Source organism: Nanorana parkeri, unplaced genomic scaffold, assembly GCF_000935625.1.
Source record: "Nanorana parkeri isolate BGI_ZX_2015 unplaced genomic scaffold, ASM93562v1 scaffold425, whole genome shotgun sequence".
NCBI classification, from domain to species: domain Eukaryota; kingdom Metazoa; phylum Chordata; class Amphibia; order Anura; family Dicroglossidae; genus Nanorana; species Nanorana parkeri.
Window position 1 is genome coordinate 870385 of NW_017306693.1, and position 13696 is coordinate 884080.

General features: G+C 41.0%; 1 protein-coding gene across 1 annotated transcript in view; it reads right to left on the reverse strand.

The window, feature by feature from the left end:
- Positions 1–13696, reverse strand: part of ASAP2 (ArfGAP with SH3 domain, ankyrin repeat and PH domain 2) — a 193414-nt gene that overhangs the window by 63560 nt on the left and 116158 nt on the right. The gene's annotated exons all lie outside the window — the stretch shown is intronic.

Genomic DNA, 13696 nt, shown 5'->3' on the forward strand with positions numbered 1-13696 from the left:
TAGCGTCACCATGCATTTCACATCCCAGTACGGCAGAGAGTTCTCTGCCATATTGTGATGTAAAGTACATGGTGGCGATATTCTGCGCATTCCCGATAGTGGCAGTACAGACCGCGTCCTTTCGGGGAGCAGGGGTGTGAAAACAACCGCCAGTTCTGTATGTGCGAGGCAAATTCTACAGATAATTAAATCGTTATTTTGCAGGCATTGATAGACGGAACCCCGAAAAACTAAGCAATCTTTATCATGAACAACCATTATGATTTTCAACCAAAAACTAAGAGGGAAAGAAAAAACACCATTGTACTCAATATAACATTAACATAGTTCCCAACTGTTGATCATTTTGAGTGAGTGTCCCTTATTCGGATGAAAGGCCCTCTGTCACTCTTTCCTCTTTTTAGCCTGATGTATAGACTTCTATAGAAAAATGTAAAAATGTCACTTCCTCGTCCAAGCTGTAAATATTTGCATTTGTTATTCTGAACAGCCAGTACAGGAAAAGTAATGGTGAAAAAGAAAGCACTCGAAGTTTTAACCAACAAGGGCAGTACAGTGGCTTAGAGGTTAGTGCTTCTGCCCTGCAACACTGGGGGACCCCGTTGCAACTCCCGATCAGGTCACGATCTAAAAGGGGTTTGCATGTTTTTCCTGTGCTTGCATGGGTTTCCTCCCACACTCCAAAGACTCCTGTCTTAATTGGCCCTGTATGTATGCATGTGAGATAGGGACCTTAGATAGTAAGCTCCTTGAACACAGGTACTGATGTGAATGTGCAGCATAAACTGTAATAAATAAATAAAACCAATATAAATTCTTTGTGGTCCGCATTTCGGGGGGCATTACAGTGGTGTGTGTATATTGCCTACATACTCTGTACTAAAATGTGTCCCTCTTTCTCATCATGGAATGCTGGGAAGTATGCAATAATACACAAATTAAGAAATAAAAAAGAGGTTCAAAGGAGGACATCATAAGATTTATAGTTTCTAGAGAAACTGTTGCATTTCCAGAGAGACGGCAGCGGCGGCTAGCTAATAGTTAACACATAGCCCATGGCATATGAAGATGCAGCAGGCAGGGAGGGTACACAGCTGCTAGACCCTCCAGCTCTCCGCCACTCCACAGTGACTAATGTAGCTACACACAGAAAACCACTCCAAAAAAATCATTTAGCAAATGAGTTTTCTCCGTCGATTCCTTTGGCCGTGGCGTGCTGTAAATCAAAGATACTGTAATCCGATTATCAGATCCATTTATGTGATTAGATTTCCAGGTTAGAACTGCTGCCGCAGAACTGGATTTGCTAAAAGCCAATGAAAATTGTAATGGCAGAAGGGGGGGAGAAAGACAAAAATTTAATCAAAGGGTAAATGTTTGGGGGCAGAAGAGGCTGTACTGTGCCAGACATTACATTAACATTGACAGTAATACGGAGTATTGATGAGCGCTAGTAATGGCGCACTGAATATACCCCTGGGCGCACACAGTGTCCTGATCAATTGTTATTAGCAAACCGGCAGCAAACATAATTATACAGAACCTCCAAATCGTTTGAATGCCACAGCAAAATTAAAAGGTCAAAACCAGACTAACAGGGAACTGTGCCGCTGGTATATTTCTACAGGACATATTTTACCTACCAGAAGATCTATAATTATATTATTTTGATGCATCGAGTCCTACTAATGTTTTAGGTCACACAGAACAGAGAAGGAGACCCTATTTTTCCTTGTCTTGTAGACATCGCACCGCACTCCTGACCGATGGACCCCTTGCTGAATTGACTGAAGTAACTTGGTGCCACAAGCAAAGTATGTCACCAGCAGACCAAGGATCCTCATGCAAAAATTTCTTCATAGACGTTCAAGCCTTATGTCAAACAAATAGACACGTTTCAGGACTGTGCAAGGTCCCTGCATCACACTTATAAACAGCAATATTGTAGTGAGCACTAGGGGGCACTGTGTCAGTGATTGCAGAAGCAATTCAAAGAAGTTTTGGATTTGCTGGGTACTAAGATATAGTTGGGCATATACAAAAAAGTCTATTAAAAAAAAATATACAAAAGTTATACATCCAGCAAACTGTATGTACATTCGTTCTGTGCAAGTTACCTCGCTGTCGTAAAAATTGACCACAATCAAATGATCTTATTTCTCTTTCGGTGGAACATGCATCTGCCTTGTAGCACTGGGGGTCCCTGGTTTGAATCCCAGCCAGGTCACCATCTACAAGGAGTTTGCATGTTCTCCCTGTGCTTGTGTAGGTTTTCTCCGGACACTCCAGTTTCCTCCCACACTCCAAAAGACATGCTGGTAGGGTAATTGGCTCCGGTCTAAATTGGCATGTATGTATGCATGTCAGATAGGGACCTTAGATTGTAAGCTCCTTGATGGTAGGGACTGATGAATGTGCACTGTGTAATGTGCTGCGTAAATTGGTGGCGCTATATAAATAGCTGTCATAAATAAATAAATATAAATATTCTTGGCAGAAGTGAATCAGAAAAAATACTTCATTAGGGCCACTAGAAGAAGGAGCTGAGGATCATGAGAAATAAATGCATCTCTGACAACAGATATTTTGTAACAATTCTAGAGAACGACGGAAGGAAATTAGCAGAAAAATGTAACCATTGCTACTACAAGGATCCCCATAGTAACAATGGTTACATTTATCTGCTAATTCCCTGCAGCTTTCTTTAGAATTGTTACATTGTAATTCTTGTTACTAAAATGTCCTTAGTTCCTATGCTATTTCCTCTTTAGCTGATGGTATTACTCTGCATTGCTGTATAATGTATTGGTGGGATTTGTGGTCCTCTATAGCTGATGGTATTATTCTGCATTGCTGTATAATGTATTGGTGAGATCTGTGGTCCTCTATAGCGAATAGTATTATTCTGCATTGCTGTATAATGTATTGCTGAGACTTTTAGTCCCTCTACAGCTTGGAGTCGGTGGCTGAACCGAACCTGGCACTTTACTACTGTCCTAAATCATTAGTCTGTATTGTTTTAGAAAAACGGTTACATAACACACACAAAAAAAAGGTATTGTAATTGGTATCAGCGAGTACTTGAGGAAAAGTATCAGTACTCATACTCTATCTGGAACAAATGGTATTGGTGCATCCATAGTGGGTATAAAATGTGGAAAGAGTTTTAGGTGCAGAAAGAAAACATCTCTATCAATACATGCAGATGGGGATCCAGGGATGCCAAATTTCATGCAGCCCCCGCACTGCTCTTTGCGGATGCTGTGCCCCAATGTAACTGGGTGAGTCTTGCAGGTGTGCCTTGTACAGGCTTTGTCTGTCTCTGGACATTTAATTAGAGAGCGCTGTGACAAATCGGCAGTAATATTCTCCAGTCAGACTCTTCTGTCATCAGTCTTCACTCCAAGTGCGACTTGCCTTATTAGACATAGTCATTACAAGCTACGGGTAAAGGGTTTTGTGTATGAAATTGGTAGGCACTTGATTGCTGTTGTGTGCATGTTCTGTAATTAAAACACAGGTGGCTGCGATCATTATACAAACTGTTTATTCACGTTGCTGCCGTGATCTGCACGCTCTACCTCCGACAACTATAGACTAGCTCACTCCACTCATATTTAAAGGGCCAGCCTACTTCTTACAATAGGTTAGACTTTGATGCATACTAGCTTAAAGCTGAACTCCAGGCAGATACAAAAGAAAAATGCAACGCTCCTCCGCGGCTTGGGTAAGGGATCAGCTGGGTGCTTGACGCTACAATGTAACACCACACAAACAAAAGTAAGCTGGCTGCACTCTGAATTCCACTGGAACAGTTTTTTGTAGATTGAATGACATCACTGGTGTCCCACATGAGGTCCACCCTCTCCAACGCATTTCACCCAATCGTGGGCTGAGTCATAAAGATCTCTGGTGTTGTCCAATCTAAAATAAACTGTTCCAGCAGGATTTGTTATGCAGCCAGCTTTCTTTCTTGTTTGTGTGGTACAACATGTTGCACTAAAAATATGTATTTGTAATATAGATTATTTCCTTTTACTATTAAAATACTTTTACAATGCAAGCCGTGTAAATATCTGAATTTACTTGGTATTGGTCTCTTGCAGTCCCTGGAAAGCAGAGCTCAAACTAGGAGAATTAGCACAAGGAGCAAATCTGTTGTACTGGAGTGCTTACGAGTTAACAAGGAACATGCCGAGAGGCGGAGAGAGCAGAGTGCCTCAGAGGCAAGTTCTGCTTAACTGTGCAGTGACAGGTTGGGGGGGGGGGGCAAAATCTGTAAAGCCGTTCACACTAGCCCATCTGCTAAAATGCTGTGTTTAAGTGGTCAGGCAAAGGTGTGGTGATAGCTACAGGAGTGTGGACTGTATTGCACAGTGCCAGAACTGTCACTGTTTACATTTTTGTGGAGTGTACACACTGCGTTCAAGTCTCCACATGGAAAACAATAGTTTTCTATGTGTCCTTGTGGTGACTATCATTGATCTGGTGCAGTACAAATGTAGTTCATCGCTATGTGTGCAAACGGTCCTAAGCGATAGCCAATTAAAAGGAGATTTTATTTTTTGCAGTAAACATATTTTTGATAGACTTTATTTTAATTTCAGAAGTGTTCATAAATTATTTTTCTCTTCGTCTAAACATGTTATTGATGCATATCAGTTTTAAAATGACACTAAACTCAGGAGGTAAACCTTAAAAAAAAACATTCAAGTATCTTAACTATTAACAATAATGTATCTAATTTGTGTATCACTCGGCTGTAGATCCTCAAATCATCTCTGAATTGGCGCTGACACTGTCCTTCCTTCTGGAGGGGGGCGACTTTTGTTCCCCATGGTCACTGTGTGTGTGCTGCAAACTAGTCACCGCTCCAAGCTCACTCCTGTGATGGACTACAATCTCATGTTTAGTTTATTAATTTGTATTGAGATTGTAGTCCATTACAGGAGAGATCTTGGAGCAGTGACTGCTTTACAACACACACAGGGACCATGGGGAACAAAAGTACATTACATTATGTAACGTTATGATATGTAATTAACATTTCTGTTAATAGTTAAAAGGAGAACTATGAGGTGAGTCATTTTCACTCATCCTCATAGTTAGAGCCGACGTGTGACAAGTAAACTGTCACACGTCGGCTCAATAGATCGGGAAGTGAGCAAACACATACCGTCGCTCGCTCACTTCTCGATCATCTCCCTGCAGAGAGCCGTGACTGTCACTCATGGCTCCCTGCAGGGATTCCCCCCCTCCCCGCTCCAATCCTCCAGCACTGACTGGCGGAACGGACGGGGGAGGGGGCAGGTACAGCTGGCTCTGCCTCTAGATAGGTAGAGCCAGTTGTCACTCATGCAGCTGGGTGGATCTCGACAGAATGTCGGGATCCGTCCCGGCTGCGGCGGTCTCAGTATATCGCTATAGCTCGCAATATACTGAGCTTTGCGTCACGGGAGGACGCTAGTTTATGATAGTTTACACTGACCCCATAGTTCTCCTTTAAGGTACTTGAATGCATTTTTAAGCTTTTCCTACTCAATTTAATGTCACTTTAACACGTTTCATAATTAAAGTGTTATTTACCTACAGCATTCATTTAAGCCATTTATTTTTCATTTAGTTTATAATGAAGAAATAGGCAAACTTTGTCATATCACGTTTGCCATCACTTGGAAATTGAGAGAAGCTAGCAAAGACCTGCTACACAGATACAAAAATATATTACAGTTTACAGTAGATGTAAATAACAGCATGGCATAGAAGGGGAAAGCATGGCATAGAAGGGGAAAAGCATGGCATAGAAGGGGAAAATTACAACACACACAGGGACCATGGGGAACAAAAGTACATTACATTATGTAACGTTATGATATGTAATTAACATTTCTGTTAATAGTTAAAAGGAGAACTATGAGGTGAGTCATTTTCACTCATCCTCATAGTTAGAGCCGACGTGTGACAATTAAACTGTCACACGTCGGCTCAATAGATCGGGAAGTGAGCAAACACATACCGTCGCTCGCTCACTTCTCGATCATCTCCCTGCAGAGAGCCGTGACTGTCACTCATGGCTCCCTGCAGGGATTCCACCCCTCCCCGCTCCAATCCTCCAGCACTGACTGGCGGAACGGACGGGGGAGGGGGCAGGTACAGCTGGCTCTGCCTCTAGATAGGTAGAGCCAGTTGTCACTCATGCAGCTGGGTGGATCTCGACAGAATGTCGGGATCCGTCCCGGCTGCGGCGGTCTCAGTATATCGCTATAGCTCGCAATATACTGAGCTTTGCGTCACGGGAGGACGCTAGTTTATGATAGTTTACACTGACCCCATAGTTCTCCTTTAAGGTACTTGAATGCATTTTTAAGCTTTTCCTACTCAATTTAATGTCACTTTAACACGTTTCATAATTAAAGTGTTATTTACCTACAGCATTCATTTAAGCCATTTATTTTTCATTTAGTTTATAATGAAGAAATAGGCAAACTTTGTCATATCACGTTTGCCATCACTTGGAAATTGAGAGAAGCTAGCAAAGACCTGCTACACAGATACAAAAATATATTACAGTTTACAGTAGATGTAAATAACAGCATGGCATAGAAGGGGAAAGCATGGCATAGAAGGGGAAAGCATGGCATAGAAGGGGAAAGCATGGCATAGAAGGGGAAAGCATGGCATAGAAGGGGGAAAGCATGGCATAGAAGGGGAAAAGCATGGCATAGAAGGGGAAAGCATAGTATAGAAGGGGAAAGCATAGTATAGAATAACATAGCATAGCACAGAACAGCATAGGAAAGCATATTATAAAATATGAAAGCATAGTATAGAAGGGCAAAGCATGGTATAGAATAACAACATACAATACAATAGCACAGAACAGAATAGCATAGAATAGGAAAGCATAGCATAGTATAGAATAACATAAAGCATAGCACAGAACAGCATAGGAAAGCATATTATAAAATAGGAAAGCATAGTATAGAAGGGCAAAGCATGGTATAGAATAACAACATACAATACAATAGCACAGAACAGAATAGCATAGAATAGGAAAGCATAGCATAGTATAGAATAACATAAAGCATAGCACAGAATAGCATAGTATAGAATAACATAACATAACATAGCATAGCAGAGAACAGCGTAGCATAGAATGGGAAAGCATAGAAATTAATAGAATAGAATTACTTAGAGGCGTTTTCTCAATACACTTTAGCACTTTACTGTAAGTAGAAATGCCAAATGAGAACTTTTAACTGAAGGGGGAAAAAATCCCTCAAAAGGAACATCAATAGCTTGATTTTCTACCATTTATAAATGCATTGCTAGCACAAGTTAAACGGTTTTAATACCTTAGAGCTTTTAGAAAATAAATCTATACACGTTAAATAAATAGAGGGAAAGGTAGACAACATAAAATGTCTAAAATGCATCGATATTAGAGAGAAAATTCAATATCATTTTCTGTAAACAGACCAATTTGAGCTATTGTAGAAACTGCCAGAAAATACATTTTTAAGTGATGTTTCCATCTTTTCCATGCTTGTTGTTCACATTATTTTATAGACAGATTTATATAGTTCCTGTTGTTAGGTGCTTTATGTCAGACGGTGAATTCAGCTTTTCTGCTTATAGGCACAGTTTACTTCGTTGACCATGTTTTATGTTAAAAACATATTTGGGGTGCAACATAGTGACATCACAACCCAGGGCTCATCCATAACCTGGGGTGGCGGAGAGAGGGCGGAATGTGTCTCTACCGGGGGGGGATCAAGAAATAAAGCAGGTAAAAAGTGCTTTTTATATTGCCCCTGGACAAAATGAGCACTAAGTAGGGTGGGGGAGCACCACTGCAAGGTGCGTTCAGCACATCCAGCAATACATATACAGCCAAAACCTTTTTGCTTTGGTTGAGTAGAGAGGATATAACCTCTGTCAGGTTTGAAGAGGTTTCTATTCACTTCCTGTTCTGGGGACACAAAAGTGACACTTATCGCGAGTACTTCTGTTCCGGTGACAAATGTTCACTTCTGGATCTTTTCGGTCAATGGACAATGTCACCAGGACAAAATGAGAGCGTAAATCTATCCAATAGGGGACAAAGACAAATCTAACAGGGGTTCCAACCTTTCTGGACTCTATCCATCTTCACTTCGGGCCCCATTCGCATCCGAGCGTTTTGTCATGTGTTTTATAAGCACACAAGCTTCTTTTGAGGCAGAATTGCACATTTTTGGCCGCATAGACATGAATAGGAGCACCTGAAAAAACACATGTAACACGCACCAAACAATGGTCTCCTCCTCCAAGTAACTAGCTGTCCATTGGCTAAAACAAAAATGCTGAAGCCTGAAAAATATGCAAAATACACACAAAAATGTGCTAAAAAGTCTTAAGTGCTCACGCTTAAGTGGAAATGAAGGCCATTGCGTGCTACTTGGTGTAAACATAATTTTTAAAAAATGAGTTTCACAAAGGCCAGATCACAATGTATTCTGGATATACAGGGATTAATGATGAGGCTAGCATTTGTGCGAACCCAGTGTGACCGAGTTCGCCCAAGCCCACTCTGACCGCCACACCCTCCTCCCTAACCACTAAGAGGGACCAGTCTCACTGTACTTGGACCCAACGGTGCAAAAGCACATAATAGAGATAACTTATTAAATATACAAAAGCGACTGTTATACCGTGTTTCCCCGAAAGTAAGACACTGTCTTATATATTTTTTGGCTCAAAAAAACACACTAGGTCTTATTTTCGGGGTAGGTCTTACTTTTTTTTTTTTCATGTACAACAATCCAAAATTAAATAATCCAAAATGGCAAAGTCAAGAATAGGGTGATCAGGGCAATCGGGTGCCGTACCTTTCCAAGAGCAATTTGGTAACCAATCGATGGCCAGAATGAGCGAAGTGCACTTTCACTATGAATTCCTCAAAGGCGGAGTGCATTTGGTATCACTCCGCCTGTGGCAGGAGCCGGCGCTATAGAGGAAACATCAGTTATGCGGCTCTGCTCCTTCCGGTGCCGCCTCGCTTCCTCTAGCGCTGGCTTCATTGGCACTGCTGATTCTCTCCCGCGGCTCTTCAAGTTCCCCATTATGCCACCACCGGCGCTGGGAATGGTCACAACTAGGCCTTATTTTCGGGGTAGGTCTTATATTTTAGCAATTCCAAAAAATAGTACTAGGTCTTATTTTCAGGGTAGGTCTTATTTTCGGGGAAACAGGGTAGCTTTAGGGCATCTGATGCCACCAGAAGGAGTGTTGGGCCCAAAGGCAGCAAACAGTAACAACTGAACTCCTGATATGCAACGCCACATATCCAATTACAGATCCATTATTTTAACACACTACCATAAAAAAAAAAAGTCACACACTAATATTTTATTGGACCACCTTTAGCTTTGATTACGGCACGCATTCGCCACGGCATTATTTTGATAAGCTTATGCAATGTCACAAAATGTATTCCCATCCAGAGTTGCATTCATTTTTCACCAAGATCTTGTACTAATGATGGGAGAGTCAGACCACTGCGTAAAGTCTTCTCGTGCACATCCCAAAGACTTTCAATGGGGTTAAGGTCTGGACTCTGTGGTGGCCAATTCATTTGTGAAATATACGTCTCATGCTTCTTGAACCACACTTTCACAATCTGAGCTCGATGAATCCCGACATTGTCATCTTGAGATATGTCCGTGCCATCAGGGAAGAAAAAAACCTGATCATTCAGTATATTCAGATAGGCAGCTGAAATAATTTTTTGGGGGCATAATGTAGCTGAACCCCTAGACCTGACCAACTGAAGCAACCCCAGATCATAACACTGCCCGAAATCCAGGTAGTGACTCTTTATTTGGCCAGGCTGTGTATATATTACAATATGGCATCTCTGCCACTTCTACATTGTTTGAAAACCGTATGATATATAAAATGATTACTTGCAGAAAAGAACAGAGTGAGACAGAAAAGATAGAGCCAACTATTGCAGATCAGGGCCACCCGTATGAAGCGTTTTCTTGACAACCTGTTAGACAATCATTGACTGCTAAGAGGGTCATAATCTCTCTAGTATGCGCTTCCCATTCTTTACAAAACAAAAAAAGTATTTTCTCATTCCTTTTGATCTTTTCTTAATAAATAACTCTGCTTCTGCTGTCAAGCGGTGAACAGATGGAGGATAAGGATGACAGAGCTTCTTACTGTGATGTATGTGGGGATGAAGAATTTATACGTTTAGTAACATGCAAAATTAATCAGGGATTTTTGTATATTAAATGTATTCCTTGTGTCAGTTGCTGAGTAAAATACCATCTGTCATTGTTTTGGTTTTTTTTTTAAAGCAGTAGAGGCGGTTATATTAAAGAGAAAGCCAAATTGATTATAAAAAAATCACAGGGCTGAATCCAACACGTAGGAAAACTATTAAAATATTCACAAATTACAAGGCCAAGAAACAACGTCTAATGTACTATAATCATAATAGTCATAACTAAAGAATGCGCATTTATTTTATTACTCATAACAAATATATGCACATTTCACTTAATACATATCGGAATGTAAAACATTTGTTTAAAGTGACACTAAACTCAGAAGTTAAATCTCGAAAATGCATTCAAGTACCTGAACTTAAAAATGATACTTATTTGTGTATCACTCGGCTGTAGCTCCTCAAATCATCTCTGAATTGGTGCTGACACTGTCCTTCCTTCTGGAGGTGGCTACTTTTGTTCCCCATGGTCCCCGTGTGTGTTGTAAAGTATTCACCACTCCAAGCTCCATGCCATGATGGACTACAATTTCATGTTGAGTTTACTAATTTGTATCGAGCTTGTAGCTTGGAACAGTGACTACTTTACAACACACACAGGACCATGGGGAACAAAAAGGAGCCACCCTTAAAGGAGAACTATGAGGTGAATGAAAATCAATCATCCTCATAGTTCGAGCCGACGTGACAATGAAACTGTCACACGTCGGCTTAATAGATTGGGAAGTAAGCGAACACATACCGTCGCTCGTTCACTTCTCGTTCATCTCCCTGCAGAGAGCAGTGACTGTCACTCACGGCTCCCTGCAGGGATTCCCCGCTCCGATCCTCCAGCGCTGACTGGAGGAGCCGACGGGGGAGGGGGCGGGTACAGCTGGCTCTGCGTCTAGATAGGCAGAGCCCGCAGCTGGGTGGATCTCAACAGTAATGTCGGGATCCGTACTGGCTGTAGCTCGCGATATACTGAGCTTTGGGTCACGGGAGGAGGTTAGTATATGTCCTCCCGTGACCCTTAAAAGAACTATGGGGAAAAACACTTACCTCATAGTTCTCTTTTAAGAAGAAAAGGTGCACAAAATCAGAGATGATTAGAGGATCTACAGCTGAGTGATACAGAAATGAGATACATTCTTGTTAATAGTTAAGGTACTTGAATGCATTTGGATGATTTAACTCCTGAGTTTGTCACTTTAAGATATAAAAACTTGAATATCCATAGCATAGCAACATATTCACATACTGTATATGCAAAAAGAGAAAAAAGTAATCTAAAAGACAATGCAGATTCTGTACAGATCCAAGACTTGTTACCTTAGAAGAGAAGTGCAGCAATGACTGGTATTTATTACAGGAAACTATGGCAAAGATGGTAGTTGCAGGAAATGCTTTATGTTTAATGAATGCACAGATCTTAGAGGAAACCCAGAAAGGACAATATGATTGAAGGAAGAATACATATGGCTCTTGTATTTAGACAATATTTGTCTAGCCTGGATTCCAGCTCCAACCTACAGGAGGGAGCACTGTGCCCTCCTGTGTTCACCACTTAACAGGGAAACAGATTTTTTTTTCACAAAGGGAATATTTTAAAACAAAGAAAAGACGGCAGAACTTTGTTCCTGAGATGTCCAAACAGAGCCGTGTAAATTGCAAGAAAATAATAGTTATCTCCACGTAACGTCAAACCACATGCCGAGCTACCATAAACTTCAGTAGCAGCAAAGAGGAAGAAGCATATCTTCTTCCTTATCCTTTGATCCTATCAGTAAAACAAAACAGTGTTCTTGTTCAGAATAATGTAGAGATCTTCTGGGAGGATGTGTATTATTAGTTTTCCTCGTTTCAATGGAACGTCCACGTGTATGCTTTGTTATAAAAGTAGAATTGTATAAATGGTAAAATGATGATTATTAGGTTAGTGGGCCAACAATGCTGGAGAAAAATTTTGTCCTCAAGTATGAAAGTTGTAGCATCAAAAACATGATTTGCTTTTCTCTGTAGTGAGAAACCGCTTTCATTACTCCTTGTGACATCATCACCAGATTTGTTAAAGTCAGGCAGGGAGGTAATTTCCTATGGATGGAGGAACACCCCCAGAACTACATCTCAAAATAGTCTACATCTCTTAACTCTTAAGGGTCAAGGCAGCAGTGCCATTTTGCTGAATAAATAAAATAAATAAATCAACGTATGACATACAGAGGGACAAAGTTCAGACAACGTTGGTTGTGATCTCAGCGGAGAAAAGGCATTGTGTTGTCATCCCAAGCAGGATGTTAGGATCACTCTGGGTTTGTTGCCATATTATCAGACGAAATGTCTAATTGCTGGCAAACTGTAACATTACCATCATTAGGAATGGATAAAGTTAAAAGTTTTCACTCCGCTTAAGTTCGGGACACTTTACCTAAATTTATTGGATTCAATAAAGCAGGTGCAATGAAGGTGGCTTTTAGGAGCACAATGGGCTTTTAAATGGCTCCTCAGGGTTAGGAAAATGCCTCCCAACTATCCAGAACCTGAGTCCTGCAAGCAAAACTGTTTAAGGTTTTACAGAACAAAAAAAAAACAAAAAAAAAAAAACACAAAATTGGTGAATACATTTTTTGTATTTATTTTGTGGACAGTTGGAGCTTTTAGTGACTAGTTATGCATTATACAAACGGTACCTGTCACCATTATGTGATGGATGTCCTGTGTACTCAAGCCGGGAGTTCCTTTAAAAACGCCCACTCACATTTAACGTCCTCGCCCATCCCTAGCAGCGCGCACGACCGATGGCTGTTAACATACAAGCGTTCCGGCAGATGTAGAGACGCCCAATCGCTTGTCTTTTGCATGTGGAGATCATCATATGATTCCCCTCTGACCTCTCCTCCGTTCTCTGAATGCAGGAAGTGATGCCTAATACATCACTTCGGCATTCAGCTGACATTCTCCGGCTTCTGTAGCTGGAGAAGCTGGTCTCTGCTTCATCAGCTTCTTTGGGGGACCCTAGGTGACATTAGGGGTCTTAGAGACCCCTGATGTCTCCATAAAGAGGACCTGTCTCTGTAAATTGGCTATCACATAGGGAGTTCCTTAGCCCCTTTTTTAAATGCAATAAAGTGAAGAAAAAATAAATTCGTCACATAAAATAAAATGTAAAAAAAAAAAAATGTTAAAGTTCCTCCCTCGCCCCCCACATAAACACACTAACATGCGTCGAGTGCGCCTACGTGCGAAAACGACAATTGCTCCACCCATGTTACATATCACCGCGAACATCGAAGTGTGAGCCCTAATTCTAGGGATCTCAATCACTGATAACACTACTCTGATGAGCGATAAAAGCCAATTTTGGGTATTGTAGTTTTTTTGCGATTTCGCGGGCGAACACAATTTTAAAGCTTGACATGTTTGGTGTCCATTTACACA